The sequence below is a fragment of the Dasypus novemcinctus genome, chromosome 6 (assembly GCF_030445035.2).
Source record: "Dasypus novemcinctus isolate mDasNov1 chromosome 6, mDasNov1.1.hap2, whole genome shotgun sequence".
NCBI lineage: Eukaryota > Metazoa > Chordata > Mammalia > Cingulata > Dasypodidae > Dasypus > Dasypus novemcinctus.
Genome location: NC_080678.1, coordinates 88520195 through 88535969, shown reverse-complemented (window position 1 = coordinate 88535969; position 15775 = coordinate 88520195).

Sequence of the window (15775 nt, the reverse complement as noted above, 5' to 3'; positions counted from 1 at the left end):
AAACCCACCCGGGTCTGCGTGGCCGTGCTCCTTGGCACCCCCCCCCCCCGCCCCCGCTCCTCCCTTCTCTTAAATGAGCCCTGCTCAGTGCGTCAAAAGCCTCCGTTCGCGGGCTCCCCGTGCTGTGCCGGGAGTGGGGCTTCCGCGGGGAGCCAGCACACCTCGGTAAACCAGCGCCCCGACGAGCCTGGCAGGGCCTCGGTCCCGGCTCCGCGCCGCCCTGCAGGAACCTCAGCTCCTCCCGCTTCTCCCTTCCGACTTCTCGGTCCTTCCGCACACTGGGCTGAGTCTCGGTGGAAAGGACCCGCCACCCGTGAGCAGGCCGGGGTAGGCCCCTACCCTGCACCCTCTGAGGCCTCCTGCCCCAGCTCCTGGCAGCCCTTTGGAGAAGGAAAGAATACACAGAGGAGAGAAAGCAAGCGCGGAGGAGGAAGTGACTGCAGCTCGGCTGTAGACCACAGATATGTCCCGGGCAGAGATGGTCAACTTTTGAGACCAACTTTCTTCGCTTACAGTTTTCCCCACCAGATTATATCTGTGCTTTGGAAGAGAGACAGCTGTCCCCCAGTTTCTCCGGTGCCCTCAGTGGATGCTGTTTTGAGAACCCACACGCGATGCTATGCTTTTCTTAGCCTGCTCTTCCATTGTTTTTAAAGTTTTGGAATGCCAGTTTTTAGAGAAGCATCTAAAGGTGACTAGATTCTCAGCCTCGACTGTGCGTTGCCGTCACCTGCAGGGTGTTAAAGAATGTGGGTGCCTGGGTCCCTCTTTTGCATTGCTGATTCCATTGGTCTGGGGTGATGCTCAGTCACTGCATTGTCACTAAGCTTCCCGGTGGACCGAGGTGCACCAGGCTGGGAACTGTCCTCGCTCCTGTTTCCTGCGTGCAGGGGTCCCTTTGGGTCAGAGGGGCCCGAGCTCCTTGGCTTCACGGAGGTTCCTCTGTGCTGGGTGAGGAGGGCACACCTGGGAAGTCCATCTCAGGTCTTCCTGCTTTTTTAACACCTGCCTTGAGGCCACTAGAAAAGTCTCCCCAGGGATCCTGCTCCCAGGCCTCACGAGATCTAATTACTAAGTTTGGGGATGGCTCTTCCTCATGGAAAAGACCCTGTCACTGATTATTCATGGCTCCTCCAAGTTAAATCGAAGGGGACATGAACCGTGCTTTGCATAAAATACTGGAAGCGGAGCGAGTCGTTAGGCTGCAGTGTTCCCACATTTCTCTGCCGATGACTCATCTGGGTGCTCCTGAAGATCGGTTACCTTGGGATGGGGCAGAACTGGAACTCACGCCCAGGGTTCTGGACTTGGGACCCAGAACCCCAGGGCCTTCTTCCCCGGAGAGCACAGAAGACACCGGCCGGGTGTCGGAGGCGCCAAAGGCGTTCGTATTGCACGCCTGACTTCACTGCAAGGGTGTGCAGCCCCAGGAGGGAAGGGATGAAACAGAGGCCGCGTATGTGCCTTTCACAGAAGGGAAAGGAACTTGAAAGCAGGGACACGAGCAGACGCTTGTACACCAGTGATCGCCTGAGTCGCAAGAGCCGAAAGTGGAAACAGCCCAAGGGTCTGTCAACAATGAACGATGAGCAAAATGGGGTGCATACGATCAACGGAATATTATTCGGCCTGAGAGGGAATGAAGCGCTGGTGCACTCACAACGCGGCCGGACCTTGCACACATGGGGTTGAGAGATACGCCGGGCACAAAGGGACACAGGCTGCAGGGTTCCACTTACCGGAAATCCCTAGAAAGAGCAAACCTGTCAAGGTGGAAAGTAGATTAGAGGATACCAGGACATGGGGGTTGGGTGAAGGAATCTTTGATTACAGTGTTTGTAAATTTTGGAAATTTTAAAATAAAATTAATTAAAAAAATTTTTTTTTTTACGTAAGAGGCACCCAGCCATGTGGGGGCAGAAACAGGGGTAAATGGGTAATTATGCCGTGATGTGGCGAGTGCGATCATGGTTATTTTCAAGTACCTGCCGCTCTGTCAGTCTTTTTGTAGCTCCAAATAAAATGATCTGTTTTTATAGGTTTTAAAAAAAAGCAAAACAGAGCGTATTTGGCTAATAAGCATATAAACAACCCCTTACCTAAAGGACACTCCACCCCCCAAAAATTCAAAAGAAAATCCCACTCTTGGCCAAATTAGGGCCTGGGATTCTAAGTTAAAATAAAAAGGAAGACCACTTTAAACCAAAGCATTGCATAACAGGCACATCCGACATGAAAATGACATCACCCCGGGGGCGGCTGTGAGCACCAGGGGCGGGAGAAGACAGCACCGCCACTGGCCACATTTTACATTGGGAACTGGAGGAAACCATCAGGGCAGGCCACGCTTCTCAGGGACTATTTTAAAGAAATTGCCATGGAGATGCCAGCTCAGTCGAGGGTGGAGAGGAGACCCCTAGAGGGGCTGGACGTGAAGGAGAAGACTTCAAGGCAGGGTCCTGCAGGAAGGTTTGCACCTCTCAGGAAGGTGGCCCACTGCGCGGAAGGGGCTGGAGAGGCAGAGAAGAGGAAAGCGCTGGCATCTGGCTCCCAGCTCCAGCCCAGCTGCGTAGCGTGGTCAGCTGTTTATCTGCTCTCGGCCTCGGTTTTCTTATCCATCAAGTGGGCATGAGAGCGCCGACCTGGCGGCAGTCCTGCCGATTCGGTAAGGCAGCGTCTCTAAAGGTCTTAGCTGCGCGGAGGGCTCTCCGGGAGCGGCGGTGCGGCAGCTTGGGGTGGAGCAGCTGCGTGCGGTCCCTGAAAGAAGCTTCCTTGTACGGACCCTGCCTCTGGAGGCCCAGGCAGATGTTGACAGAGTGGAAAGCGGGGCTGGGGGCTCCCTGGCCGGAGCGAGCTCTGGGCAGAACGCCTTCGCTCTGTGCCAAGGCTTCCTCCCGAGAAGGCTGGGGTACCTTGACCTGGAGCTGCTGAAGCGCACAGAACTTGCCGTTGTGTTCTTCTGTGTCTGTTGTATTCTCATTAGACGACTCTGGGAACCCATCTTGGGACCTTCTGGAGTGGGAGAGAGGAGAGCATTCTCTTGCACCACCTCAGCTCCCTGATCTGCTGCGTCTCTTATTACCTCTCCCCTGTATCTCTTTTTGTTGCATCATCTTGCTGCTTGAGCTCTCTGCTTGGGCTGGCACTCCTGTGCGGGGCAGCACTCCTGCGTGGGGCAGTACTCTGTGTAGGCTAGCTCTCTGTGCAGGCCACTCTCCACATGGGCCAGCTCGCCACCCGGGCCAGCCTGCCTTCACCAGGAGGCCCTGGTCACTGAACCCTGGACCTCCTATATGGTAGATGGGAGCCCAACTGCTCGAGCCACGTCTGCTTCCCCTGAATTTTTTTGTAGATGCTATTATATATGACACAAAACCAAAAAAATTAAATGCACCCTCTAAAACGTCTCCTATTTTGGAAGGACATCAACACTGAGATTTCGATATAGCCAAGCAATCGTTCTTCAGTCAGAGCAGCATCATGGGAAGGCCTGGGAGGTCCCCCACCTCCTCCTTCTGTACGTGGGGAGACTGAGGCCCCAGGAGACCAGGAGCCTTAGCCAAGGCCGTGGCGTGTGTGGACAGCACGAGCCAGTCCTCTTGGCTTGGCAGCAGGGTTGGGAGGCAAGGGCTCCTAGAGCCAACGTGGGGCCCAGCTAACCATTCTTCTGGGCACATAAATGCCCCCATCCCTGCCCAGAGAAGCCCGTTTTCCAATATAAAGTTGCAAAGAGCACAGGAAGTGGGCCCGGCGGGGCATCCCCTCATTCAGCCAACCTTCCCTGGGACCCCTGCCTCTGGGTGCCAGAGACCTCCAGATGCAGCAGACACAGGCTGGACCCCTGCAGCTCAGCACCCAGCTGGTGGGTGGCAGCTTTGCAGGTCCTGCTCTCCTGTAGGCAGAGCCCGGGGAGCTGCGCAGCTGAGAAGTGCCCGGAGACCAAAGCCCCACCTGCCTGTGGGCGAGGGCACGTGGAGGCTTCCCTGCAGGCTGGTGTGAAGCCCGGCTTTCGGAGGGTTGGGGTGTTGAGAAAGCGTTCACGCTATCCTCCTCCAGCCACCTGCCCTCCCTCCCTTCTTCCCTTCTTCACTTCCTAATAAAATGTTTTGTTCTCAAATTAGGAGAATTAAAAAGAAAACTAGAAGGAAAAAGAACCTTCTACAGTCTTGCATGTCATTTATCTATCAATCAATCAACCTACCTACCTAGCTAGTTTTTACTTCTTGTTTTCTTCTTTTTTTTTTTTTTTACATAGTTGTGATCACACCATCTGGATAATTTCCTATCTTTCTCTATTCACTAAATCTTCATAGCAAAAGTATTCCAGTATTATTATGAATTCTTCAGGAACATTATTTTTTACATATTTTTAAATTAAATTGTCTTTTTTTTAAAGATGCATAAATCACAAAAAAAAATGTTGCATTAAAAAATATAAGAGGTTCCCACATGCCCCCCACCCCCTCACCCCACTCCTCCCACATCAACAACCTCCCTCATCATCGTGGCACATTCACTGCATTTGGTGAGTACATTTTGGAGCCCTGCTGCACCACATGGATAATGGTTTACATTGTAGTTTACACTCTCCCCCAGCACATTCAGTGGATTATGGCAGGACATATCATGTCCAGCACCTGTCCCTGCAATATCATTCGGGCAACACCAAGTCCCCATAATGCCCCATATCATCTTTTTTTCCCCTCTCCTCCCCTCAGCAACTATCGTGGCACTTTCTCCAGACCAACGCTACAGTTTCTTCCATTACTAATCATAATAGTTCTATGGTAGAATACCAAAAACATTAATTTTAATGGCTTAATATCCCATGCTTTGGGATTGACTTGGCCTGATTGTTCAATGTTTGGGGGCTCTTTTAGAAAACACCACAACCAAGATTTTTATCAGCGAGAGCGATTCTTATTTAGACTTGTGTCCTCCGGGTGCCTTTGCAGATGCCTTGTCACTGGGTCAAAGTGTGACGATGAACGCACGTGTGTTGCTGGATCGCCGTCACCACTACCAGCGCTGGGGAAGCCTCCCTGCTTTACCATGGCTTTGGCGGCACAGAGCAACTTCTTTGAACAGCCCTGGGCTGCCGTGAGCTGCAGGAAACGGGGGACCTCCCTGCTTACGGTTGAGGCCAGATGTGGAGGTGACGCAGAGTGCACTTGGCAGGTGCACTGGGGAAGGGTCCCCCAGGACAGGCCCCCATTCCTGGTGCTTCCCCCACAACCAGGAGGAACAAATGCAGCGCCGCGGGCCCTGCGCTTCCCTGACGAGGGGGCACGGGGGCGCCCCTGGCCACGGGGTGTGGTGGAAGCCGCTGGCTGGGACCGGAGGCCTGGGTTTGCTGGGCACCTTTGCATTTATGTTCCGAGAGGCACAAGCCTCGTTTTCCCTTCCCGTCCTGTCGTGGTCTGGTTTGGGTATTAGGGTAATACTGGCCCCCCAGAATGAGCCAGGCAGTGTGCCCCCGCCTCATTTTCTGGAAGCGTCAGTACCGTTTCTTCTTCACGTGTCTGGGAGAGCTCACCCGGGAAGCCCGCTGGGCCTGCGCTTTCTGTTTTGAAAGCTGGTTAGTTATGGATTCAGCTTCTTGAACAGACACAGGCCTCTTCAGGGACCGCTCGCTCCTTGCTTTGGTAGATGTGCTCCTCGAGGAATCAGTTCATTTCATCTAAGCCACCAAGTGTGTGGACGCCGAGTTGCTTGTGCTAGCCCTTCATTTTCCTCACCGTGGCCGGGTGGCGTGTGACCAGCCCTCTCTCGATCCGACACCAGCCGTCTCCACCTCCTCCCTTGTTGTTTTGGTTAGCCCGGCTAGAGGTTTAGGAAGCTGGAGTTTTGAATGCCTTCTCTGCCAGAGGGCACCTTCCAAGTCTCTATTTCTTTTTGTCCTTGAGAAGTTAAAAAGGCCAAGCCCTTTTGGGAAAGGAAGGGGAGCATATCCCCGAAGGCTTTTGGTGGCCTCTGGCTGCTTCCCCCAGCCTCTCCGGCTCGCAGTCGCTTTTAACCAGGTGCTAAGAGTGCTGCGGACAGAGCCAGCTCAGGCCTGAGACTGCGAGGCACTGCAAGGGGCCGAGGTAAGATTGCTTCTAGACGTTAGCAGTCACCTCCCTTGATATTTTGGACCTTTGACCACAGGTCAGCCCTAGAGATGGGAAGAATGATGTCGAGACCTTGGGCAAATGGCCTTCTCCGGAGTTTGGCTTTCAGTTTCTTCATCTGTAAAATGGAGAAAAATGGACTGAAACCTACCTCATCACGTGACAAGGATTGAAGGGAGGGGAGAAAAGTCCTGGTGTCGATTGCACTGAACTTTTTCACATGATATGTCGTTTGATCTTTTACAACCCAGATGAGGGAGAGAGCACCGTCACCTAGGACGAGCATCGGCCCGGTCGAAACAGCCCAAGTTCACTTCCCAAACAAGGGCTCCGTGCCCGATGCCCCGTGCGTGACCCCTGCCACGCGGGCTCCACGGGGCGCCGAGGGCGAGCTGGGTTTGTGATCCTGGGTTTGTGACCCCTGCTGAAAAATGGGACTGAGGACTTTGAGCTTTGCCCTTCCCCGAGGTTGTCAGGTTGACTCCTCCTCTCCGGCAAGAAGCACTCGGTAAATCACCAACCCCTCCTCACGTGGGAAGCAAAAACGTGTGCTGAGAGCAGAAGCTTTCCCAGAGCAGGTCCTCCAGGTTCGCATCCGGCCCTGGCAGGGTCGGGGTGGGCTCTCCTCTCTCCTCTCCACCTTCCCCTGCTCCCCAGCCCTGCTCTTCTGCTCCCGATAACATCTTAGGTCAAGAATGTGGCTAAATATAGCCTCTCTCCGCGCCGGGCTGTCATCGGCGTCCTGGGCTGGAAGTCGGTGCCAGCCTGGCCCGGGGGCAAGGTGGGGATTTGGCTTTGAGGAGGAACCCCACCCTCTGCCCCCTCTGAGTCTAGGCAAGAAGACTGCACCTGGCAGACCACCCAGAGGCTGCAGGCAGGTGGGGAATGGGGGTGGGGGTGGGATTGCTGGGTGAGGGCTGGCCTTGCAGCGCGGTCAGCACCTGGCAATTGTGCACGGACGGAGCTGAATCTCGACAATCCGAGATCCTGGCTGTGCTGCCGCCAGGTCTCCAGGGACAACACTGGACCAAACGGACCAAGTAAGGCGGGCAGAGCAGGGCTGGCGTCTCCTCGCGGCTTTGGTTCACGGCTTTGGTGAATAAACGAGAGCGGCTGTGAGGTCCCTCGCTGGAGCAAATTCACGGGCACTGAGTCTCCTCTCTGTCCACCCGATCTCCTTGTGTCGCGCTGTCCTTCACTGCGCTTTACAGACGCGGTGTTTGTCACACGTTGACGTCTGCGGCCTCTGCTGAGCAAGTCTCCTGGTGTCTTTTCTCCATCGGCTGACTGCGCACCCCTACATCCTGTTTTCACGAAGGTGTGTACACTGCACACCGAGGAGACTGCAGAATGGTGTAAACACGACTTGTACGCGCACTGGGAAACAGAAAAAGCCATGCGGCTCACCTTACTGTGGTGGGCTAGGGACGAGCCCGCCGCATCCCCAGGCATGCCCACTCGCTTGGTCCAGCCGGGATGCTTCGAGCCACTCCACGCGCTGGAGCATCCAGGCTCAGACTAACCCAGAGCCCAGGGTCGCCGGCCCAGCTGGCGGGCAGCAGACGGGCCAAGAGCCTCGTTCGACGGTGCCCACATCTCCTGTTCCCCATCTGAATTCCGCCCTCACAGCTGATGATCTTTGTGTTTTTCTGATGTATTGGCCCGAGGGTTCCCACTGAGGAAGGCAGTGGAGGGCAGTGGGGCACAGCGGGATCCGGGCAGGGCTAGGAGGGGGCTCGCCTCGGATGGAGCAGGCTGGGGGCCACGGCTGCTGCACCCCCACTCAGACAGCTCCAGCGGCAGCCTGGCATGTGAACGCTGCCCCTGGAGTTGTGCGCCCGTGGTCTGTGCAGCTGAACGCGCCTTGGAGACACAGCTGCGGTGTGCACAGAAGCTGCTTCCTAGCCCTTCTTCTAGACGCCCCCGGGCTCCGAGGTTAGGAAGGGCCATGAAATAAGCTCAGTGCACGTGGTTTATGTTTTGTTACCTTCTCCCCCACCCAGCAGAGCAGTGCAGTATAGGTAGTGGGGATTCAGATCATTCATTTGTTCTGAAAGCATCTGTTTTGCAACCGCCATGGGCCAGTCCCTGGGGTCACAGCAGTGAACAAGATAGAAGGGGCTCCTGCTTTCATGGAACTTACATTTGGGGCCTGGGGTGGGGTCTTCCAGATGGGGCAGAGTGCAGAGAGCAGACGGGGCCAGCCCACATTGAGCCTTGAAGGCCGCGGCGTGGAATTTGTGGAAGCCAACAGTGGATTTAATTAGGGGGCTTGGAGAATTTGAGGAACATTTTTAAAGAGACTTCTCTGGATGCTGAATGGAAAATGGAACCGCCACGAAGGCCCTGGCAGTTGTCAGCTAAAGGAAGGGGTGTCTGGGGGTACCTGGGCTTGGGGGTAAAAGAGGGGTCAGGCAGGATAGCATGTGGCTCTTGAGTAATGGCTGTGAAGGATGAGGGAAAGAAGAGGCAGGCAAGACCCCTATTCACCGCGGAATTTGGGGGAAGCCACCCACACTCTGGGTACGTGTGGGGGGTGGGGGCAGCACGGTGAGACGCAGCGAACTTCCAAAGCTAATATGCACTGGCTGCCTCTATGCTCTGGGCAGGGGTTCATTCTGATAATCACCACCCTCACCTGCGAGAGCTGCGATCCTTACCTAAGGAGTTTGTTGGTGGTCACTCAGCTCCCAGAGCGGGTGCTGGGGTTTGAGCGCAAGCATCCTGCTTCTCTCATAAAACTCGTGTCCGCAGGGGCTTTCACCTTCCCCTGGGGCCACAAGCTCCAGAAATCAGAGGGAACTTTGCTCTGGGCCCATTGCTCTGAGAGCAGATGCATGTTCAAGTATTTGCCGTAGACCTTCCCCTGCAAACCCAGGTTTGCAGCTCCCCTTCGGAGTTTACCGGAAGCGACACGGACCGTCCCTCCCAGCTGTCGCTTAAGCAGGAGATGGGCCTTCCCCTGCAGGAAGTACCACCTGGCAGGGGGGCCTTGCAGTGCTGGGGACCCTGGCCCTGGAGACCCCAGCAGTATCACTGAGCCTGTTTGGAAGTTTCTGCAAAACAGGATGGCTTTCCCTTAAAAGTCCCAGCCGGAGGTACTGGCGCAGTGGTTGTCCCAGTGCTGGCGCTGCAAGCAGGCCGGGGAGGAGGGGACTGCGGTAGACAATCCTCCAGGCCCTCTCCCTTACCTGACCTTGACACTTCTCCCTGGCAAGTCTTTGGGTGATCATCGGGAGACCTCCCTGGTCATTTGATAGAGGCCTATTCTTCAGAATACAGGGAGACACGCGGTCTCTGGGGCCCCGTGGGGGCCACACGCATCCAAGCGTCTACAAATGCATGCAAGCATTTGCAGCTCTCCTTGCAGACGGCAGAAGGATCCAAACAGAGAGGATGGCATTTGAGGCATTTTTGGTAAATCAAATGACCCGAGGGTGCGCCCTGTGTTGGGGGTAAAGGGAGGAGAATGGGGTTCCCGGGGCTGCTCTGACCCCTGCATGCCGCCAGCATAGTCATTCCATCCTCAGGACCCCCGGGAATTAGGTGTCCCTCTCTCCACCACCCCATGCAGGGCTGCGCGTGCCCCCAGCGACCCCTGGACTCCCCCTCCGGTGTCCTGCCTCTCGTCCAGGCCGCCACGCTCTTTGGCCCCCGTGTGGCCACCCATTGTGTTCAGCGAGCACTTCCCTGACTTTCTGCTGGAATATATTGCCCCATTAATAACTTGAGCAAGCATCGAAATAGTAAATCAGGGCACGAAGGGCCATATATTCAGCACAGCGAGCTGAAGTGCCATTTTATTACACGTGCCATGGAATTAAAGGCTTAATTTTCTTTTAAAAGATGGCGATGCATCATTTCCTGCAGCCAGGTACAAAACAGTTAGCAGAAATGATTTATCCTTCCTTCTGCCTAAAAACAGGAACCCGGCACTCCAGGGCTTTGCCGTCGAGGTCTGCCTGCAGGCCACTTGAGAATTTCACCTGGCCCTCTGACTTGGAGGACACAGCTGAGCCCTGGGCATGGCCCAGAGAAGAGCCGGGAGGTGGCCAGGATGGCGGGGGCACCAGCCAGCCACTGCCGCCCTCTCAGAAGGCAGACGGGCTCTCCGTGACAGCTCGCCCTCGTGCTGGCTCTGTGGATGGGAAAGCTGGCTGGCTGAGCCGCTTCCTTACCTGCCCATGTACTAGCTGCAGGACAATGTATTTTTTGGAGGAGGGGGCTCTAACGAGATTATTGTTGGAAAGTGAGCCTGCAGGACCATCTGCACAAGTTTGACAGTTGCAAGAAAAAATTAATTTCAGAGCAACTCGTTTTCCTTCTAATAATACTAATGCACCCTCCCTGAGAAAAATTTGGAAAAGAGAAAAAACAGCGCAGAAGAAAACTGAGTACACAGTAATCAGATTGCCTAGAATTGATATTTTTTCCCCTTCTTTTGGGGTATACTTTTGGCACAGATCCATCGGCAATTTTATATTATGATATTCGATTTTCCCCTTGATACCATAATATGAGCATTTGCCCCATTGCTAAATATTGTTCACGGACTTCTTTTTTACGGCAGCATAATATTTCTTTCTGTCAATGCCCATAATCTATACTGACCCCCTGGTGTTGGTTCAGTGGGTCCTTTCTTTTACGAACATTTACAAACCCTCCCCGACACCTGTAAGAAGTAAATATTATCAGCCCACTTCATAGGGCAGCAAACCAGCCTTGAGGAAGTTTGGCGCGTTGCACATCTTTTGACGTGAAGGAGAGTCACCTTTTAACACTTTGGCATTAATGAATTATTTGTCCCTGGCACTGGGTCTCTCCTGCCTGTCCTGAAGTCCCCACTCTCTTCTCCATCCCGACAGACACGCAGGGCTGGCCGGGCCACCATCCACCCTTCGGCAATCTCCTTGCCGTGCCACGAGCACCGGAGCTGCGCCCTCACTCCTCCCGCGGTGTCACCCCTAGCGGAGTGGCAGGCGGGAGTCCCCAGGGTTCCCGCTGCCCCGGCCCGCCTCCCTGCCCCTCATCCGATGTCTTGAGTCCCGACCGCCTCCCCAGCATGGTCCTGCCTGCGTTGGGCTTCCCTCCTTCCCCGGGGCTGCCCTGCCTCCTTGCTGGGGTCCCAGGAGTACACTGTCCCCCAGCACGGGACCTCCCTGCAGAGCCCGGGCTCCTGAGACGCTCACGGGAGGGCCGGGGGGCGCGGAGGTTCCTTTCCCAGAGTGGGGGCACCCTGCCCACCGTCCTGCAAGTCTGATTAACGCCTGAGAACGCAGAGCCTCCGAGAGCGTCTGGCTGCCCCATCCCCCAGTGCCCGAGTGTGGGCCTGGGGGTTCTCCCTGGTGTCCCCGCCCTGGGCTATTCTCAAACTGCTTCGACTTAGGGCTGTGCACTTCTGCAACCAGGTCTGGGTTCAAATCCTGCCTCTACCCTCTTGGCAACTTCCTACAACAGGCCAGGCAGATGGGGCTCAAACTCAGCCGCAGGATGGACTGTGCTTCTCTGGCCACATCCCTGCCAGGGCCCCTGGATAGCCGCAGGATGCGCGTAGATGTACGCGGAATGTTGAATAAGGGAGAGTGTAACTATGTGGCCATGGTTGGACTTGATGGTCGCTAGTATAGTGAATGTAACAATGTAACATTGTTATTTATGGATGTGGTTGTGGCTGAAATGAGTAGTCTAGGGAGACTAATGTTCATGTGAGGACAGATAGAGGATAACATTGGGAAGGCGTAGCAATGATTTTGGGACTAGATGAGGATTGTGGTTGATGGCACAAATACAGGTGTGTTCTTTTACTACAAGATGTTAAGAATGTGGTGACACATGGGAAAAATAAAACTGATGTAATTTATGGACTAGAGTTAACAACAACATTGTAATGTTTTCTTGCAAAAGTAAAGTTGATACTATATTAACACTAAAGATAAAGAAAGAATGGGGGGTTGGTTTTGTGGGATACGAATACGATTAAGCAGTTTTCCCCTTCTTCGTCTTTTTTTCATTAATGAGACCCTGACTACGTCATTTAACCCATCTGTATTCATCCGTGTATCTTTCTCAACATTAGAGGAACAACTGAGTTAGCAGTTGGAATTGTGTCTGAAAAAGACCTTTTAGGAGTAATATTTCCTTAATTTACTGAACTGCCTTTTCTGTTCTTTAGTTTTTGTGAATTTGAAATAAAGTTGTTTAAAAAAAAATAGCAGTGAGGAGGTAGGAAAGAGAAATATGGACAAGAAAAGGAGAAATGGACGGGGAGAACATGTGAACAGAGATGGTCCTCTGTGAAGCCTTTGAAGGTGGCGCAGGCCTCCTACTGGAGCCAAGGTCCTTAGGCTGGCGGTTAAGGATCATGTCCTCTAGTGAACAGCGAGCAGGGCTAAGGTCAGGGGCCGGGCAGCCCGTGGCCTCAAGGCTCGGAGGGGCTCTCGTCGTACATGCAAGTCCCAGGAGCTTGTCCTGGCACAGAGCCTGGCCTGGCCCAGCCTGCCGCTGCCTTTTTCTCTCCAGGTCCAGCGGCCCTGTGGCCCTCTGAGGTCCTGCACGAGAACCGGCTCGGCGTGGGTGCTTGGTAAATGCTGGGGTCCCCCGCCTGCAGGCACACGCACGTGCTCACCCCCATTCTCCTGGGCTGCTGGCAGGCCGGGGGCTGGGAGAGCTTCTCCTGCTTTGCTGGGACCCGGGGGCTGGCTGGGAGGAGGCCCCAGCCCCGCCTCCACTGCTCATTTAGGACCAGAGTGTGCCCTCCCGGAAAGCTTTTCTCCCCAGCGGTGCCCTGTGATGGAGGCGACGCGGAAGGCGGCGGACACCCTGTGCTGTGTGGGACACTGCGTTGGCCGTCAGGCCCGAGGAGGGCTCGTTCCAGCTGGGCTCAGGGGCCTGGGCATCCTCTTTAGCCACTGCAGAGGGCGGGTGAATGCGTGCGTGTGAATGTGTGTGTCTGAGTGTGCGGGTGTGGATGTGCGTCTGAGCATGAGTGTGTGTGGCTGTGCACGTGTGTGAGCCCTTGTGAGTGTGGGTAGATGTTGGCATGCATCAGTGTCTGAGTACATGAATGTATGTGTGTGTTGGAGTGTGAGTGTGTCTGAGTGTGTGTGAATGTGCATCTGTGAGTGGGTGTTTGAGTGCATGTGTATGAGTATGTTAGTGTGTGTGTGCATGGGTGCTGAGTGTATGTTAGTGTGTGTGTGTTGACTGTTAGGGTGTGAGTGTGAGTGTGCATGGGTGCTGAGTGTATGTTAGGGTGTGAGTGTGCGTGGGTGCTGAGTGTATGTTAGGGGTGTGTGTGTTGAGTGTGTTAGGGTGTGAGTGTGTGAGTGTGCATGGGCGCTGAGTGTATGTTAGTGTGAGTGTGAGTGTGCATGGGTGCTGAGTGTATGTTACGGGTGAGTGTGCATGGGTGTTGAGTGTGTTAGGGTGTGAGTGTGTGAGTGTGCATGTGTGTTGAGTGTATGTTAGGGTGTGTGTGAGTGTGTGTGGGTGTTGGGTGTTAGGGTGTGAGTGTGAGTGTGCACAGGTGCTGAGTGTATGTTAGGGGTGAGTGTGAATGTGTGTGTTGAGTGTGTTAGGGTGTGAGTGTGTGAATGTGCACAGGTGCTGAGCGTATGTTCAGGTGTGAATGTGCATTAGTGGGTGTGTGGGAGTGTGTCCTGGGGAGTGTGTACTCTTCTCGTGGGGGAGTGCATGCTCGCCCTGCACCTTGGGGGCTGGGTGTGGACATGAGGTCTGGAGCGTGAACGCAGGTGTGGCTTCAGTCGCAGCCTGGGGGGGTGAATACCGCCCTCCCCCTGAAAGCTCCTTGGAGCCCCCGCAGCCCCCCAGGCCTGCCAGGTGCACAGCAGCCCTGTTGCAGAAGCTCTGAGCGCCCTTTGAAGGACCCTGGTGGCCGGGGTGCAGAGGAGGAGCAGCGCTCGGGCGAGTGGGGCGGGAGCCGGGGTGGGTGGAGGGCCTGAGCAGAGGCCGCAGGCACAAGCCGGATCGGGGGCGGGCAGCAGGTCACATGGAAGGTCTTGACCACCCAGCAAACGCGGGGCAGAAGGTGTCTGCATGACCCCACAGAGAGTTGGGGTTAGGGGGTGTGTGCATGGGGGGGAGGTAGACAGCAGAAGGAGCGAAGTTCAGGCCAAGTGGCGACGTCTCCCTTAGGCCCTGGCCCAGACCCCTGCCCCCATGTGATTTCCCTCCTCTTCCTCCCTGGGGTGACTCCAGAAAGGACGGTAGCCCCCCCACGCCCCGCCGTGCTCCCTTGGGTCTCTGGGGGGCTTGAGGCCCTCACTGACAGCTTGCTCCTGGGTCTGGGGTCTCAGTCACACTGTGCGGGCAGGGTAATGTTCAACGAGCACTACTACCCACGGTGGCACTGAGATGTAGCTATGGTGACACCCATTTCACAGATGAAGAAACCAAGAGGGCAGACGGCTTGTCTGAGCGCGGGACAGAGCCAGGCGGCCCATCCTGGAGCTGGTGGGCCCTTTCCCCGAGGGAATTCTTGCCGTGTGGAGATCCTCTGAGCTTACCTGCCACGAGGTCAGAACCAGAGGCTGGCAGGCAGGGAAGGCAGAGCCTGAGGATGGAGGGACAAGGACAGGCTTTGGTTTCCGGCTCTGAGCCCGGGTACCCCGGCGGAGATCATCTGGACCCCAAGTCGGTGGGAGGTGGGGGGGGGGCTGTGCTGCCTGGCTCGTGGGTCCCGCGTGGGCTACAGCAGGCAGAGCTGCCTGCAAGCCTGCAAGGCCCCCTCTGGCCGCCCCCCTGGTGGAATGTGGCACGCTCCCCTTTGCAGGCCGAGCCTCGAGACCCTTGGGTGAAGTTGCACGGCCCGGGGGCATGATGGCTGCTTTGGAGCTCCCCAAGAACTCCCCCAGCCCCTGCCCGCAGAGAGCCCCGTGCATGAGAAGGCGGAGCCCGCCAGCACACCCGGTCCTGTCCTGGGGAGCCCACGCGTGACCGGGATGCTCTGGCCGACATTCTCAGAAACACGAAGACAAAGAGAAGATTTCCAAGGGCCTGGGCAGTGAGCCCAGGTTTTCTGGGTGGGGCCGGGAGCAGCATTCACATTTGTCCCATTGAACCTCCCCAGTAGCTCTGCCAAGCAGCTCTTATGCTCCCCTGGGAAGGGAGACTCAGAGAGGCTGAGCTATCTGCCCAGGGTCACACAGCTGAGAAGGAGCTGGAGCTGGCTTTCCAGGCTTCCTAAACACGTCCTTCTGAAACTGAGCAGGAAAAAGCCCGCCCGTGTTCTTCCCGCCGGCCGCCACCCAGTCAGACCTTGACCGGCCCTGATAGAAGGGCTCAGGGCTCACCACGCGCTTGCTGACTTAGCTCGGAGGTGGGCACCAGTCCAGGCCTCCTAGCCGGGGCAGAGGCTGGCTGCCCTGTGGAATAAAGCCCCTGCTGGTGCCAGGACCCTGCTGCAGGGGAGCCGGGGGTCTCCCTGGGTGCCGTGCACCAGGACTGCCTCTGAGTCGGAGGGACACTGGGCTGGACCAGCCGTGCCCAGCTCCGGACAGGCTGGGAATGGAGCCCGCGCCACCCCGAAGCAGGCCCTGCCCTGCAGCTGTCCACCCCCTGCGGGTCGGCAGGGGCCAAGGTGCCACCCATGGGTCCCTCCCGCCTGGCCCTGCCGAGAGGGCGTGGTCTTCCACAAGCAGGGGCGA